Here is an 18640-nt window from a genome sequence, read left to right on the forward strand (position 1 = left end):
TATGTTGACTAAATATTTGTTGCTCAAGAGGCCTTAAATATTATGTGTTAAGACACTAATTTCCCCACTATTAACTAAAGAATTTCTACCAGCCAGGATCTTAGTGTATTTATGACCTGTACGATTTCTCTTGAAATGTTAGCAAACTTTTATTGGGTTAATACACCTGTTTATATTCGGAAAAACGGTATAATTTCTATATGACATGACAATTCCAATCGGTGCTAACTAAACGCATATTTCTAGTAACCACTCCTGATGTCATAGGGCTAGTGGATAGTAAGTCTATTTGAACATTGATAGCGTTAAGAAGAGAATAATCAATCAGTCACGTCTTCTGTATTGAGATTACATTAAATACCACTAATTGGAACAGTAGATGCTAAATCTTAAACTTCTTGTCTGGTAGTGTTTGTGTCGATTAGAGAGATTCTTGATAAAGGTGTGAATCCGTAATTTGGTGTACAGTTGACGTTTCATGAAGAATTTGTGTTTGTTGGGATTTCAGAATACAAAGTGGATTGGTTAATGAGTTTCCGTTGCGACCATATTTCGTCGTTTGGAACTGATTTCACCTTTTTGACTACTTCCAGATGCGGAAAGAATAATGTATCACCTAAAACCACAAGTAGAATGAAGAAGTAACTTTTTAAAATCCCTTCTCATGACTGAACATTAAAATATTTTTACAGTTGAATTCACCAATCGATCTAAGCAAGACCACCATTGAAAACATGGAAGCACTGATGATATGAAGTGTCAATCAAAAGTAGCCTAATGAGAAGGCCAGTCGATAGCAAACTTACGCCAGAATTTCTTAGTTATTCGCTAGGTGGAACAAACTCCTAGCAAGCCTCTGTTGTAGTAAAATTATAACCCAGTTCAAGAGTTTTCTCGAAAGTTACTTGTGTCACCTATTAAATGTCAGTGTAATTATTAATGATTTATAAAAATAAGGTTCAGCATCTATTTAATTAACCGTAAATGAAGGTATAAGCTTTTAACTTTTCATGTAAATATCCAAAATCCGCTTATGTTCTCACTTATTATTATTATTATTATTATGATTGATCCTCTGATAAACCTAAGATATTCTACTTTTCCTCTTCCAGATTTCTTGATTAAAATATACTTACTCAAATAAATTAACTTCCTAGATTCATTTTATTTTCACAACGTAAATAATCACCCTAAAAATTGATATTTTACAATTGTTCTTTACTTTTAACTGAGAGTTTCATTGCATCATTCTAAATTGTTACTGCTCTGACTTTTATTCCACTATTGTTATATCTTGAAAAAAGCTGATTTTTCGATATACCGCGAATAACTGAGCACTAGAACACCAAAACCCTTCCAAGTCGCAGTAAGAAGACAGAAGACTAACGAGAGGAATATTATTCCAAACAGTGTCAATCATAGTACAAAATTGTCAGGTATTATAGTTTTTAGTGAGAACGAAATCATCACTACAGTCTTCCAATCCGCATACAGGGGGTTATTAGCATTATCCAATCGAGAAGCTACATGTTGGAATTCTAGAACATTCTTCCGAAAGGTGATTGGATGGGACGTCTTCGGCTCCTTCTGAGCCTCTTACAGCTTCCTCGAGTTCACCGGTGGTCCGTCGTCACACCTCCCCTCTTTAAAGTCCGTTGTGTAAGATTTTTTTCTTGGATCCACCTGAAGCTTGGGTGTCTCATTCCTCTTGCGGTCTATTGCTCTCGAGGGTTGTACAGCTTTCTCTCCGCGTCGTTTGTCTTTTCGATATTTGCGCTCATGATGGTTCTTCTGAGATGAATCTACGAGCAGTTGAAATGGAAGCCGGTTTTCTGTGACCACTGTACTATCATTTCTTTGCATTTGATTTATATGTCTTATGCATTTTCCGACACCTTTCCGGACTAGGTACAGTACCTTTCCAATTCGACGTTCTATGACACCTGGTTCCCACTTCCTATTACCTTGATACGATCTGATAAGTACCTTTACACCCACCTGGAAGCTACGATTGACCGTAGGATTTTCATTCGTGGGTTTATTTGTCTTTCTGGGCGGCAACATACTGTTAAAGACTGTCCGGATTTTCCTTCCAAACATACACTCGGCCGGAGACTTTCCTTCTGGTACTGCCGGATTAGGGGTAACTCTGTAAGACATTAAGAACTTATTAACCACTTGTTCCGGGATACCCTCACCTCCCCCTTTGACCAGAGCTCTTTTAATCGTATCCACGGATCTTTCTGCCTGGCCATTCGACTGAGGATGGTACGGAGGAGATTGTAGACGCAATATGCCATTTTCACTGCAAAAGCTTTTGAAGGCGGATGACATAAACTGAGTACCATTGTCGGTCACTAAGATCTCTGGAACCCCGAAACTAGCAAATAATCCTGACAATCTTTTTATTGTATTCTCCGATTTCATTTTTGGCATGTCATATACTTCTGGCCATTTTGTGAATGCATCGACAATAACCAAGTAATTTCTGCCTTGTATTGGTCCGGCGAAATCAGCATGTATTCTTTGCCAAGGCCCGTCCGGTTTGGGCCATGGTTGTGGTTCAGCTCTCGTTGGATTCTTTGCAGCCTCTAGACAGGACCAACAGCTGCGACATTTTTGCTCTATATCATGGTCCATTGACGGCCAGTATGCATAGCTACGAGCTGGTGATTTCATTTTACTTAGCCCGGATGCCCGCTGTGGAACTGTTTAATGACTTGGTGTCGAAGATTTCTGGGGATAACGATACGATGGCCAAACATTATACATGAATCGACAACTGTTAATGACTCTCGTCGACGAAAATATTGTAAGAGTTCTCCGTGTAGTCTAGATGACGGCCATTTGTTGAGTATGCAATGGCGAACAATCTTCAATACATTATCCTTCTTGCTAGCCGCTTTGATGGCTTCGAATGTGACTGGGAGTCCGGAAACTTGAGAGTGCGTCTGCCTGTCCGAAATCCGTTGTTGGTTGATACTTTATCTTAAAATCATAGCCCAGCAGTGTGGTAGCCCATCGCTGTAGCCGGTTTGCTGTATATACCGGGATGCCTTTTTTAGATCTAAAAACTGTCAGTAACGGTTTATGGTCTGTAAGTAAGGTGAACTGTCTGCCAAACAACATCTTGTGGAACTTTTTTACAGCAAATATAATCGCGAGGGCTTCTTTCTCTATTTGACTGTAGTTTCTTTCGGTCATAGTCACCGATCTCGCAGCGTGAGCGATTGCTTTCTCAGACCCGTCAGGGCAGGCATGTGAAATTACTGCTCCAACTCCGTAGTTCGACGCATCTGCTGCGACTATAATTGGAAGATCAGGATCATAGTGTGTAAGGAGAAGGTTCGATGATAGAAGCTGCTTCAGTTTTAGGAACGCTTCCTGGCATTCAGTTGACCAGAACCATTTAGTATCCTTTTTCAATAAGCAATTAAGAGGAGCACGATGGCGATGCAGATCTGGAAGAAAAACTCCATAATGACTAACCATTCCCAAGAAAGAACGTAAAGTTGATATATCCGTCGGTGGAGGCATGGACTTAATGGCCTTGACATTTTCAGGATCAGGTTTTCTCCCGTTTTTATCGATTATGAATCCCAAATACCGGACTTGCTCCATGTAAAAATCACATTTTTCGGCAGGCAGTCTGAATCCATAATCTGCTATGCGTCTGAGAACCGTATCCACCTTATTCTCTAAATCAGCGTAGTCTGTACCCATGATCAGTATATCATCGAGATAGGCCGCGGCACCAGGAATATTTTGTAACACAGTATCCATAACTTGTTGGAAGATTGAAGGGACGGTCTTTACTCCAAAAGGAAGTCTGTTATATCGGAACAACCCCTTGTGAATGTTTATTGTCAAGTAGTGCTTACACTCTTCTGCTACTGGAATCTGTAGATAAGCGTCTAATAGGTCTAATTTTGCGAAACACTTACTCCCATTCAGTTTCGCAAATAAATCCTCTGATACCGGCAAAGGGTACTGATGGGCTTCTAGTGCTTCATTTAATCCAGTCGAATAATCTGCACATAGCCGGATGCTTCCATTTGGCTTTTTGACAATCACTATTGGTGCTGCCCAATCAGAAAAGTTTACTGGCTCTATTATTCCACTTCTTTGCAGATGCTCTAACTCTTGTTCAACAATAGGTAGCGCTGCATAGGGTACCGGGCGTTTTGGTCTGAAGACGGGGGTGACTCCTGGTTTAAGAATTAATAGTGCTTTTACCTTTTTGCATTCCCCCAACTCTTCCGTAAACACTTGACTGTGTCTTTCCAATACAACACTCTTCAGATCCTTTTCCACCGGTTTATTGGTTCTCACTGCGCTGCATATGTGGTTAGTGGGGTGATTTGCCAATTGTAGTGTTTCTATCAAGTCTAGACCTGGCAAACCTAGTCCTGGGTTCTCTGTGAGATATAAAGTTGCATTCGTTTTCGCGTTTCCTTTCGAAACTATACAAAAAACATCTCCAACAATATTTAGTTTTCCTTCACATGCTCTGTGAGCTAACTGGGTTGTTGGGAGCACCTGTGGTTTACCGATAAGATTCCAAGTTCTTCGACTAATAAGTGTGATGTCAGAAGCGGTGTCGAGTTGCAGGCGGGCATGCTTCTTATTTATATCCAAGTTTACTTACTTTCTTTGGCGGCAAATTCGTGCTCGATTATGTGATACCAATATTTTGTTAGTTCGAGCACTAAATCTGTATTTCTTCGAGTAGGGTTTCAAAGAATGTCGTTTATGGGTTCTTTTTCTGCAGCAGTTTTCTTTATGTCCCTTGCGATGACACTTGCTGCAACAATGTTCTTTATATGGGCAGAACCTTTTATAATGCCAACCACCACAAGACCAACATGGAGATGAAGGCTGATTATCTGTGTGCGATACTTCTCTTGAGTAAGAATCTTTCTTTCCGCTTACAGCATGAACTTATGGCAACTGGCCATTATTTTCGACCATGGAAGTGTCATGCTTTAGGTTTACCAATCTCTGGCACTCTGCAGTTACTTCTTGTAGTGTCATATTCGGACATTGTACAATTGTACTCAAAATTCTAGTTCTAATATCGGCATCTTCGGGAGATTGGAGGCTGCACACAAATACGAGACACTTAAACTGGTCTTCTGTCATTGCTGATAGTTTGAAGTGCTCACATTCACGGTTTACTAAACCCGCATGCTTCACCCAGTCATCATCACCTGCTTTTGTCATCTTGAGACGTTGATAACGAATATTAAACAAGGATGACTGTTCAGCAAAGATTTGCGACAAAATTTCAATCGTTGCATCAAAAGAAAAATCTCTTGGATTCTTTGGAAGGATAAAGTTACTGAAACGTCCATGTTCAACAGTTCCAAGTTTTCGCAAGAGTATTCTGACCTTAGCGGCGTCATCAAGTTTTTTGAGGTCGACCTTGAACAAATCTTCATATTTCTTGAACCAAGTTTCAAAAGTAATGCCAGCTGAACCATCAAAATTAAATTCATGGATAGGATTAACAATCTGGTCAACATGAGATTTGAAGGGATCATCTGTAACTTCTTTTTGATCCAGGTTCATTTTCTGAGTTAGTATCTCTATCATGCGCATCTGGAACTGTTCAAAACGTTTTTCTTGGCGTTCCAATAAGGCTTCAAATTGTTCAAAGGTAAATGACATATTGGTACAATAACCCGTCGCCAGATGTTATATCTTGAAAAAAGCTGATTTTTCGATATACCGCGAATAACTGAGCACTAGAACACCAAAACCCTTCCAAGTCGCAGTAAGAAGACAGAAGACTAACGAGAGGAATATTATTCCAAACAGTGTCAATCATAGTACAAAATTGTCAGGTATTATAGTTTTTAGTGAGAACGAAATCATCACTACAGTCTTCCAATCCGCATACAGGGGGTTATTAGCATTATCCAATCGGGAAGCTACATGTTGGAATTCTAGAACATTCTTCCGAAAGGTGATTGGATGGGACGTCTTCGGCTCCTTCTGAGCCTCTTACAGCTTCCTCGAGTTCACCGGTGGTCCGTCGTCACAACTATCAATTCATACAATGATGATAATTTCTTTTAAATTCTATGTGTAATATATATAAAACTGTCTATCTTCATTCTCTTTGACAAACATAGTTATTACACATACTTTTCGACGACAAATTAATATTCTTCTAAATATTACAGAACCTGTAAACATATTGTGAATATTACGTAAACACTGTTGAAACTCTTGTGTATATTTGTATTTGGGAGGAAATCAGAAATTGTTTATTTACAACACTTATCCATCAATAACTTGTTTATGAATAATAATAATAACTTGTCAAAAGAAAAGATGGCGTTAACATGCTTGTAACTTATTTCCATCGTTGAGGGATAAACCAATTCACCCCAGTCAAATAGTAATAATCAGGCACAATGAATCAATATGTCAACCACCAAAATACTTTGTTTACTAGAATAAACGGCGAGACTCTAATTTATGGACGAGCTAATAAGAAGCGTTTGGGGGATTTCAAGGTCACGACGCCAATTTTAGTACCTGATGCTCACATACGATCGGTTTGCAGCGGATTTTAGAGAAGACGTGATTACTACGAAGCTCCTTCATTTGTGACTGCGGCAATGAAATGACTTCAGTACCGCGTTCAGACTATCGTGATGACATCTTTCGATGTTCTTTATGTTGTAGAAAGAAGTCTGCTCGAACGAGCACCTTGTTCGCTCGATCGCTATTGAGACTGAAACGAATCACAATAATTGTCGCATATTGGATAATAAAAGCACCAGTAACACTGGGTGCAGCATTTGCAGACGTTACTGAGACTTCAGCTACCCAATGGTATGACTATTTCAGGGATATATGTGCAATTAAAATGACGCGTTTACGTGAGTCGTACTGAGAAGTTGGGAGTATTGTTGAAATAAATGAAACAGTAGTACGGAGGCGGAAATATAACAGAGGACCTAATATAAGGAAAGACAGGGTAAGTAGCACTTCCGTAAATATACCTCACAGGTACTTGGAATTTATCACCGATCAACGCAAAAGCCACATTTGCAAAGGGTTAGAAACCGGCAAGCAACCACAATAATATCAATTATACAGGAATATGTGCAGCCGTGCATTACGACATATACAGATGATTGGAGAGCGTATATATGCCTACATAGACTTGGGTATGTGCATCATGTTGTTGTGCACAAGCGCCATTTTGTCGACCCTACGACCTGTGTTCACACTAATAATATTGGAGCCATATGGTCCAGGCTAAAGGATATTTTAAGACTTAATCACGGTTGCATAGGTCGACTGTTATGGAGCCATATGGATGAGTTCCTATACCGTATGCACTGTGATTTCAGAACCTCTTTCAAATCTTAATAAGTTTTTGAATTGTGTACAAGAAGAATATCCACTTCAATTCTTTAGTTTTTTATAATATATTTTTACTTCAGACTGTCTTCTGATTGGCTAATAATTTTCAGGGTCACTTAAGATTCGTTCAGAGGTCATCCATAAATCAGTCTCGCCGAATAAGCTAATACAGTCAATGAGAAAACATACTATGGAAGTGATAAATCGAGGAAAGATAATTATTAGAGAAGATGAATATATGAGTAATAATGATCTCATCTTGAACAATAAACATTCATGAAAGAATTGAAAAGAGCAACTTTACTCAAATAATACCTACCGGACGAGTTTTCCCAAACATACTCATACACAAAAACATAAAAGAAGTTATACTGATAAGTCTTGTCGATCGGACGCTATATTCGTTTTCCTAAGCTATTCTGGTAACCCGCAGACTAGAACTACACAGCGACTTCAACACCAGAGAGAAGACCCAAGTATAAGAGAAAATACTTTATCCCAAGGTTCGTTTTTGTACAGAAAATCATGGGTATTTATAGATGTTGGCGTCTGTTAAATCAACATCATATTTCAGCCAATCCGTTAACGACATATTATGATACCGACCATTAGTAACACGCCCCGTTTTAATTCTCGAATGTTCCATCATACTCTGATTGGCTAGGACTCTTCAGCTCCTTTTGGGCCTCTGGAGGCTCCGTTGAAGTTCTCCGAAAGCCGACTCAACATATACATTACACTTGATGATATACATATATGATTTATCATAACAAAGCAATACTAATTTAATAGTAGAAAGTATTGGTATGACTAGTAAAAATATTAATCTCGTCAGTAGATTATAGTCTAATTAACTCAATCATTATGTGATACATCAATTACTATCTATTGAGTCTCTATAATTAAAAATAAATAATAAACAGTCGTTTATGTAGACGTTATAAACCAGTGAACAATTAAGCAAAAAGTATTTGCATGTAAGATATATGTGTTAACTGAGAAGTAATCAATAAAATTTGATTCTTTGAAGTAAAAGATTTCAATATACCAATAACTATGATCAATCCTGTAGGATTTATTGGATAAATAAGCGTCCTGATAAAATGATCTAAATCACGAAAAGAATTATCATTAGTTTTGAAGTTCAAGTGATAGCTTGTATTTTAAGGTGATGTCACCTCTATGTATATTTTCATAAACTTTCACAATACATATATGTTTGTATAACAACATACAACTAGTATCAAATAACAGTTAATAGAATTAAGTAAACAATATAGGAATAATAATAGGTTCTATTTATTTATTTAACGGATTGTTTTAACATTCCAAAACCATGGTTTAACTTGGAATGTTTGAAAGATGCAAAACCAAGTTGCTTTTTTATAATGATTTAGCACTAATCCACTTATGATTGGTGTAATCATGTGGGATTTTCTTGGTCATAGAAATGATAGAGATGCTTAATAACTACCAAACCAAAGATCTTTTAATGTATAATAAAACATCTGTATTCAAGAAAAGTGGCTCTCTGCCATTTACGGAAAGCTTACAAGAGAATAAATGGACTACATATGTATACAGATTAACTGGATGTTAGTTTACATGAATGTCATAACCAAACGTCTCCTTATGTTTCAGTAATAATACAACTGAAGTGACAAATTATTACATCTGTCTAGTTTTTAGAATTTTTCCTGTTATCTTAATTCATCTAGGTACTTGTTCCACTAGATCGTAATGCATAGCTCGAAAATATGTATGGATTTATAAACACATTGGTTTGATATTAAACATAAAAAACGATAGATTATCTTTTCCAGAAATGTTATCAGATTTTATGCACCCACTAATGATAGAAATGACGAAGACCTGACCATCCTGATGGGAGATCAAGACGCCAAAATCGGAAGGGACAACACCGGAAGACATCATGGGACGATATGGACTGCGATAGAGAAACGAAAATGGGGGGGAGATTCGCAGACCTATATGCGTTCAACAAATTGGTTATAGGTGGCACAATATTCCCACGCAAGCGCATATATAAAGCTACATGGGTCTCACCGAACAACACTACACAGAACTAGGTCCATCATATTTGAATCAGCAGAAAACTCACAATGTCAATGGAAGACGTGAGAACCAGTAGAAGAGTTGGCATAGCCTCAAATCAACACTAGCTGGTGGTTGCCAAGATGAAACTGAAGATAAAGAAGCAATGGACAACTGAGGAAACAGCATTACAAAGGTTCAATACAACTTTATTTCGAGATACTAACAAACCCACCCAATTCAAGATAACTCACAACAAGAGAGGTTCCAAGCCTTACAAGATCTACTGAAAGAAGAAGAAACTAATATGGAGGACAATTGGAAAGGGATAAAAGAAGCACAAACTTCAACGTGTCAGGAGGTCCTGAATCTCAACAAGCATCATCATAAGGGATGGATCTCTATGGAAAGCGTGGACAAGATTCAAGAAAGGAAGAACAGAAGATAACAATTAACAACAGAAGAGAACGGATAAAGTGAAGGCACAAGTTGAATACACTAAAGCAAACAGGCAAGTGAAGAAAAGCATTCGAGATGACAAGAAGCAACACTTAAAAGACGTGACAATTACAGGGGGAAGAGCTGCAAGAGAAGGAAATATGAAACAACTTTATGATTCAACGAAGAAACTAGCAGGGAGATATAGTAAGTGAGAGAGACCGATCAAGGACAAAGAAGGCAAGTCAATCACTGCGACTCAAGAACAGCGGAACAGGTGGGTAGAGTACTTCGAGCAACTGTTGAATAGACTAGCTCCATTGAATCCACTGGATATCGAAGCAGCACACACAGACCTTCCTATAGATGTCACTCAACCAACAATTGAAGACATCAGGATGGTGGTCAGACGAGTGAAGATTGGGAAAGCAGCAACATCTAACATTATACCAGCCGAAACACTGATGCGAGACATAGAAGTAACTGCAGAAGAACAAGTATCGACAAACTGGAAAGAAGAACGCCTGATCATGATACCAAAGAAAGGAGATCTGGGTAAATGTGAGAACCACAGAGCAATCACACTACTGTCAGTACCAGGAAATGTTCTCAACAGAGTGTTACTGAACCTGATTGAGGACTCAGTAGACGTCCAGCTTCGAGATCAACAGTCTGGATTCCGTAAGGATCGGTTGTGTACAGACCAAATCGTGACACTACGGATCATCGTTGAACAATCAGTTGGGTGGAACTCGTCACTATATATCGACTTCCTTGATTATGAGAAGGCATTTGACAGTGTGGATAGAAGAACATTATGAAAACTTCCTTGACACTATAGAGTGAGTAGATGAGAATGTCGTCAACATCATCCGGAATTCATACGATGGACTACAGTGCAGAGTGCTGCATGGAAGACAACTGACAGATGCATTCCAAGTGAGTACCGGAGTCAGGCAAGATTGCTTAATCTCACCCTTTCTATTTCATCTGATGTTTGACTGGATTATGAAGACCTCGACATGTGAGGGGAAGCATGGGATAAAATGGACAGGTTGGATGCAACTAGACAATTTGAACTTCTCAGATAACCTAGCTCTTCTATCTCATACACACGAACAAATGCAAGTGAACACAGTCAGTGTAGCAGAATCCTCTGTATCAATAGACCTTAACATGCACAAGGGAAAAGCCACGATCCTCAAATTCAACACAGAGAACACCAACCCAATAACACTTGATGAATAAACTCTGGAAGAGGTGGAATCTTTCATATACCTGGTCACCATCATATATGAACGTGGATGATCTGAAGCAGACGTAAACGCGATGAATGTCAAATCAAGGACAGCATTGCTACAGTTGAGGAATATGTGGAACTCAAAGCAACTACCAACAGATATCAAAATGAGAATTTTCGATACGAATGTCAAGACAGTTAATTCTATTGTATGCAGCTGAAACTTGGAGGACTACCACAACCATCATTAAAAGAGTATAAGTATTTCTAGAAAAATTGTCTACATATGATACTGAACGTCCGTTGGTCGGATACCATCGGCAACAGCCTACTATGGGAGAGAACAAACCAGGTTCGAGCTGATGAGGAGATTGGTAGAATACGTTGGGAGTGGATAGGACACACATTTAGGAAATCATCAAACAGCACCCTGATGCAAGTGCTAACTTAGAATCCTGTATGGAAGCTGAAAAGCGGAATACCGAAGAACATACTGTGATGAGAATTGGAAGTAGACATAAAAAGGATGAATTGGGAAGGATTTCTCAGGACAGGGTTGGATGAAGTGTGTTGGTGAGCGGCCTATGCTCCCCCATGAGGGGTAACAGTCTTCAATATGTAAAGTAAGTAAGTAGGAAAATGTTTATTACGCAATTTATCACTTTTTTATTTTCTTTCGTCAGCTAAGTATCATAAACAGGTTTCATATTTCCAATGTTTATTTGCATTCCAATCAGTCTTAATGTTTCAACATAACTATTTTGCAGCAAACGTCACTTACTAATATTTCGGCGGACAAATAAAAGTGACTGATAATTTCTGTTTACTAATTACAAACAATCAGAAAAGTTATGCAAACATAACTGAATATAAATACATTATTAGTTAGTAGATAAAACATACTATCATATTTTTGGAAGAAATTACAGTTAGAGAAATTGTCTCTTTAATCAAAATGCAATTTGACAAATTCATCATATTTGCGATTGTGATAATTGCCATAACTATCTCTGTTTACATGCCAGGTAAGGTATTTTGCTGGTTTATTATTTAATGAAGTATATTAACACATTTAAGAGGGATAATTTGGTCAAAAATAAGTATGAATAGTATAATAAATCATTTAAAACTGAAGTCAGTATCAAACTTAGTTGCTGACTGAAGTTGAAACAAAAGATTTACCAGTAACTTCCTGGTAGTATTACTTACTTACTTACGCCTGTTACTCAATGTATGTCCTATCCACTTCCAGCGCTTCTTATTGATTTCTTCCTCCGCTGGGATCTGGTTTGTTCTCTCCCACAGTAGGTTGTTGTTAATAGTTTCTGGCCAACAGATCCGAAGTATTTTGAGTAGACAACTGTTAATAAACACTTGTATCTTCTGGATGATGGCTTTCGTAGTGCTCCAAGTTTACGCACAATACAGTAGAACTGTTTTGACACTTGTATTGAAAATCCTGACCTTGGTGTTGGCAGTTGACAATTGTTTTGAGTTCCAGATGTTCTTCAGTTGTAAATATGCTGCTCTTGCTTTTCCGATCCGCGCTTTTGCATCTGCATCAGATCCACCGTGTTCATCAATGATGCTGCCCAAATATGTAAATGTTTTTGCATCTTCCAAATGTTCTCCGTCAATTGTGATTGAATTGGTGCATGCTGTGTGGTATCGGAGAATCTTGCTTTTCCCTTTGTGCATATTGAGATTTAATGCTGTTGAGGCTGCTGCTATACTGGTCGTCTTCTCCTGCATTTGTTGTTGCGTTTGGGATAGAAGGGCCAGATCACCTGCGAAGTCTAGATCGTCCACTGTATCCCGTGCTTCCCTTCAGTTGTTGACGTCTTCCTGGTAGTATATTAAACGTTAATTTCAATCAATGAATTATTTCGTGTTTGATTGTTATTTATTAGCAGTTTTCGATGAAAACTTTCAAACCGAATATTATGCAGTCCAGTCTATTGTAGCTAGAATAAGATAGAAGCAAATATGATCAATTAATTAACAGTGTTCAATGTCATTCTTAAAGGATAGATAATTGTTTATTTTACTACTAAAATTGCATAATTTAGAAATAAATGCTTTTGGATTAGGTAAGTTATGCATTTATATATGTTTATACACAATTAGAAGTAAAAAGCAGTTTTAAATGCAAACGGTCAGGTTGTAAGTATGCTATTACAGGACAACCGATTTGATTATTGAGAACAGTAGAAACCGTTTAAACATTCAGATGTTTTGACTGTGTACTCATTTTTATTGTTGATGTTGTCAGAAGGTTTGGCAATTACAAATTCATTTTAATGGGATAAAAATGTTCGGAGAATTGTTATGTAATAATATCATATCATTGAAGGAAGTATATAATGACAGGAAAAGTAAATAATAATAAGCTTAAGTTTTAACTTTTTCAAAAACACACTTCAAATCTGCTTTATTAACTAAAACATACAAAGATTTCAGTGAATACTTCATGTCTGTAGATGAAGAAGATTTTTTTCAGTAAGAGATAATCTCGTGATTTATTCAACTCTTGAATCCAACTGATAATTATCTAAATCTATTATAGGATTGATCCTAATTTTATTGATAAATCATATCAATAATCAATAAAATACACTAACATTGATTTTTCAATGTTTGTAAATAATTTGTACAATCTTTAGATTAATTCACTTAGTATTGTTTTACTTGAATCTTCCCATTGATGTTTAGGACTGTAATTGATCATTCATCAGTATTATTATTTACATTAATCTTTAAAATTTCAATGAAATCAAGTCTGAAACACAAAGAAAACAAAGTCTGATTGATTTTAATTTCATTTCGCTAGGATCAATTATAGTGTCTTATTGGATTAACTTAAATAAACAACTAGGTTATTGCTGTATATTTCGGTTGGTTACAGAGGTTTTCAAAACTGATCAAAACCGATTTCAATTAAACGAAATAACAGTAACTCACTGGCTCATCATACGTAATCCCGCTCCTGTTAACTAATAAGCTAAATATTCATTAGTTTTGATTGTTACTGTCGTAATTCAAAGGAATTGCACCAACATAAGTATAGAAGTATTCATTGATGAACTTTCATTGTCTTTTCACATTTGAATAATAAATTCAGGACGAGAATTTCACCATTCTGTTACAGTCAGTCAATAGTGTAATTAAGGTTTTCAATGGATTGATATACTGTATTTGTTCGACTAAGTAACTTCTTATTTCAATCGAATGTAATCATTTGGATATGGTTATACATATGAGACGTTTAGATTAGATTTGTTTACATAACATTTTATGGATTGTGATAATGTGTTTAATATTTATTTGTGAAGTATGAACAATTTTAAACCAAATTAATTTTATTTTAGAATTGGTTACCACAACAGAAGCTCCTAAGTACGTTTTGTAACAATGATCAGTGACGTTTTACTTTTCGGTAGGGGAAATAAATTAGAATATATATGATATTAAATTTATGAAGCGAATCATCACTATCTAGTTTTTCTTATCTTAATCTCTGACCTTATAAAATGAATGATACTCATTTACTTATTTTTAATCTCTTTAATTATTAAAATAGTCTATTACATTTTCTTAAAAGTTTATATGACATGGGCCAACAATACTACTTCAATATTGTTTGGAGTTTGAATGTTCCTTTTAATTATCCAGATAGATGTGTTAAGACTGAATCATTCTAAAGCAATTTATAATATTGTAAGAATTCACAAAACTTTCTAACATTTCTTAACTTTATATACTGAATATCATAATCATACTATTTAGATGCCTTTCTAAGTATTGTCAAGGGCAGATTACGTTACCGACTTGAATCGTTTAAGTGAATGTGTAACATTATTCATATACAGATTTTTATCGTGTTTCTGTTTAATAGTTCTTCAGTAGTTCATAATTCCTCTCACCTAATATTTAAGATTAGAACAATAAGCTAATCGATAGACATCTCACTATTTATACTTTTTTGGTTCATTAAAATTAATGGCAACAGAAACGACAAATAACTTCAATACATTCTGTTAATTATTTGTAGCCATCTGTTGAAAATCATCTGCCGATCGGATGTTTTTAGAAAATTGCTAAACTGAAATATATATCCATATGTTGACTGTTCTATCCAGTTTATAAGAATTAATGATGAGAATCAAACTATATTACTCTCAATAAAGTCTTACACGTTTTGGCTTCTAGTAACCCTCTGGCTATTATTTAACTTCTGTTAAGTTCATGAAATATTTGATCAATTTATTAATGACACAACACTTGGTTATTTTTTTATTATCAAGGATTATCATGTCTTAATATATAAGATTGTATTGCTTTAGTAAATGGGATTATCAAGAAGAAAATTTTTCATTTTCTTTTTGCTTAATGACTCGACAGATACTTTTGTGGTCCCGAATAAGCGTTATTTCAAACTGATATTAAAACGAACAGTGTTATGTGACTGAAAGTAATAATAAGAATAATAAACACTTAAATTGGTTTTCTTTAGAAGAACTGTTAGTAAAATAATATTTCCAATTTCTATTCTTTTTATTTTGTAAAGAAAGGGAATATGGGATAAAATAGTGGAGGATTGGTAAGTAATAGTTTCTTACTTAATATCTTACAAATATGACATGACACTCATCAGATCTGAAACTAAATTTAATAATGACGATTAGATTATTAAGTGGTCAGCATGTACACTAACTTTAAGAACCAATGATTAAGCTTATTCTAAAGTGTAAACGAAGTGAATATAATTTAATCAAATGTACTTAGATTGTTTACTTACTTACTTAGGCCTGTTACTCCCAATGGAGCAAAGGCCGCCGACCAGAATCTTCCAACCTACACTGTCCTTAGCCTTCCTTTCCAGTTCTATCCAACTGTTGTTCATTCTTCTCATGTCTGTCTCCATTTCTTGGCGTAATGTGTTCTTTAGTCTTTCTCTTCTCCTTCGGCTTTAAGGATTCCATGTGAGGGTTTGCCTTGTGACGCAGTTGGTTGCTTCCCTCAATGTGTGTCTTATCTATTCTGTCTGTAGCTTCTCTAAGGCTACTGCCGGTCCGAAGCCCGGATAAAGGAGGAGGGTTGGGCATGGAGTTAGCAACCCCATTCTTCAGAAAACTAACTCTCTAAAACAACACTAACCAGAAAGAAATGTACTTAGATAAAGAAACTGGAAAGAGCATATTCAGATTTAAAAAACTATTTTTGAATCAAAACCATATTATTGCTTCCTTTGTACTATTCAAACTTGAATGAATTTAATGTCGGTTATTTATTTACTCTGAAGAAGTGAGTTATATGAAGTCACGAAACTTCAGAAATACAGTTTTTCTACTCATTAGGATATGATAATGAAATATATTTATTATTAAATTTCTACTCAATATTCAATTTATTTGAAACTATCAAGTTCAACTTTGACATTGATAATCTACATAGAATATATAATTTGTGATTGTAAATAAGGTACATACATTATTACTGTACGGAATCAAAATTATACTATATTACTGAGAAAATGAACTGATAATTAGACAAGATAGAACCAAAATGGTAATTTCTAAGACAACAAAATAATAATTCATTTTGATTATTATTTCCTTAAGAATATGATTGACAAAGATCATATCAGATTTAAATATTGATCTTTCAAAAACTAGTTTGAATTCAATTAATTTCCAATTCGTCTTTATCGATTATTAAATTTCAATCGATTTATATGAAATCAATAAATTTAAATAGGTTCACAATGAACTTATGTTTAGATATATTTCATCTTCCTAATAACTACTGTTGTCAACTAACGCTATGTAATATTAGTATTTGAAGGAAACATGACTTATTTGTAGTCTTTAAAAGTGAGATTAAATGGATCCACTTTATTTAAGGATAAGTTAATGCACTACTGTTATACTGTCATTACAACGTCTTGAGTTATTTTGACTAAAAGAGAAAAGAAATCAAAGTTTGAGATAGTAACAACTCATAAATCAGTTTTAAATCACTTGGAATTATAAAAATGATCTACATGATTTGAATATTTTATGATAGTTTCTTATCTTATCACTTATCATTGAATATCACAGCTAGATAATTCAAAACATGTTAACTCACATTATGTTTAACTGTCATCTGAGACTTAATTTAGAAATAAGCTTGGAGTGAATATGATTAAAGAAATTTACATAAAGATTGTTTCTGTACACAGTTCCAATAATACATAATAATCACTTTGATTAAATATTATTTTAATAAGTTTTATACATGTTCGTATAATTGAAAGTGATAAGTTTACATTCAATTAAGAAATAAATGTTTCAAGATTTTTAATAACAAAGTAGACTAAATTTTAGAAATATTCTCGCATTTGCGCGCAAGACTGAAGGCTCTTGGTTCGAATCCCGCGAACAGGATCGTGGATGTGCACTGCTGAGGAGTCTTACAATATGAAGAAACGATCGTCCAGTGCTTCCAGGTTTTCAATGGTTGTCTAGCATTGATCGGTTCATGATTTCAATCAAAAACTTAGTAATCATCATAACCCTACACTGTGAAAATGTTCATTTGTGTCCATGTAATTTATGTAAATATTTCTAGGGGGAAATTTTTTAATACTCACTGAGGAGGTAAGGTAAAATGATTTTTAATTATGTGTAGTTAAGCATTTAAGTATATATATATTTCAAACAATTTATACCTGATATATAAAACAAACTATCCAGTTTATCTTAAAAGATGGTTCACTAATTTGTAACAGGCTGTATAATTCCATAGAAATTAGTTTATTTGAAAATATAAAGTTTATCACATTAAGTCGAATGATTAAAAAAATTAAGATAAAACTTCAAAATATGATGAAATATTCAGTTTGGGTCGTTTTAATGATGACGTTCTGATTTATCAATGATTTAACTCCAGATCATTCTATCTATCAAGGTATGCTGTTTTCATAGAATATAATGACCTGTTGCAAAAACAAACAAAAAAAGCTGAAAAGTGATTCCATGAAAGAATATCACTGTTCATGTACACACATCAACTAAGCTAATGATAAAAAATTGAAATCGGTGAATATCTGCAGTTATTTCTATCACAACAGTGTGAACATAAACATTAGAATGCAGGTATATCCAGCTGACTGATCTCAATTGAGACAAAACTGGAATCCTGGATTCTATGAATAGTCACTACTCAACTTTATTAGAAACTTGTAACTAAATGACATTATCGTGTCACCTACTATCTTGAGACCTACTATAGCTTAGACACGAAAGAGTCTGTCTACATCGTCTTACCGTTTAGAAGTGAGTCAAATAGCCTTTTATTGAAAAAAGGCTTAAATCTGTTATTAACAAGACTTACTACGCAGCAAAGATCATTATCAAAGAAACAACAAGGTCAACGCTTCACCAAAAACCTAAAAGACATGAAGACAATTGCGTCACATCTCACTGCATTTACCAATTTAAATATGTGTGTGGCCACACATACATAAGGAGGAGTAATCGT

Source organism: Schistosoma haematobium, chromosome 1, assembly GCF_000699445.3.
Source record: "Schistosoma haematobium chromosome 1, whole genome shotgun sequence".
In the NCBI taxonomy this organism is placed as follows: domain Eukaryota; kingdom Metazoa; phylum Platyhelminthes; class Trematoda; order Strigeidida; family Schistosomatidae; genus Schistosoma; species Schistosoma haematobium.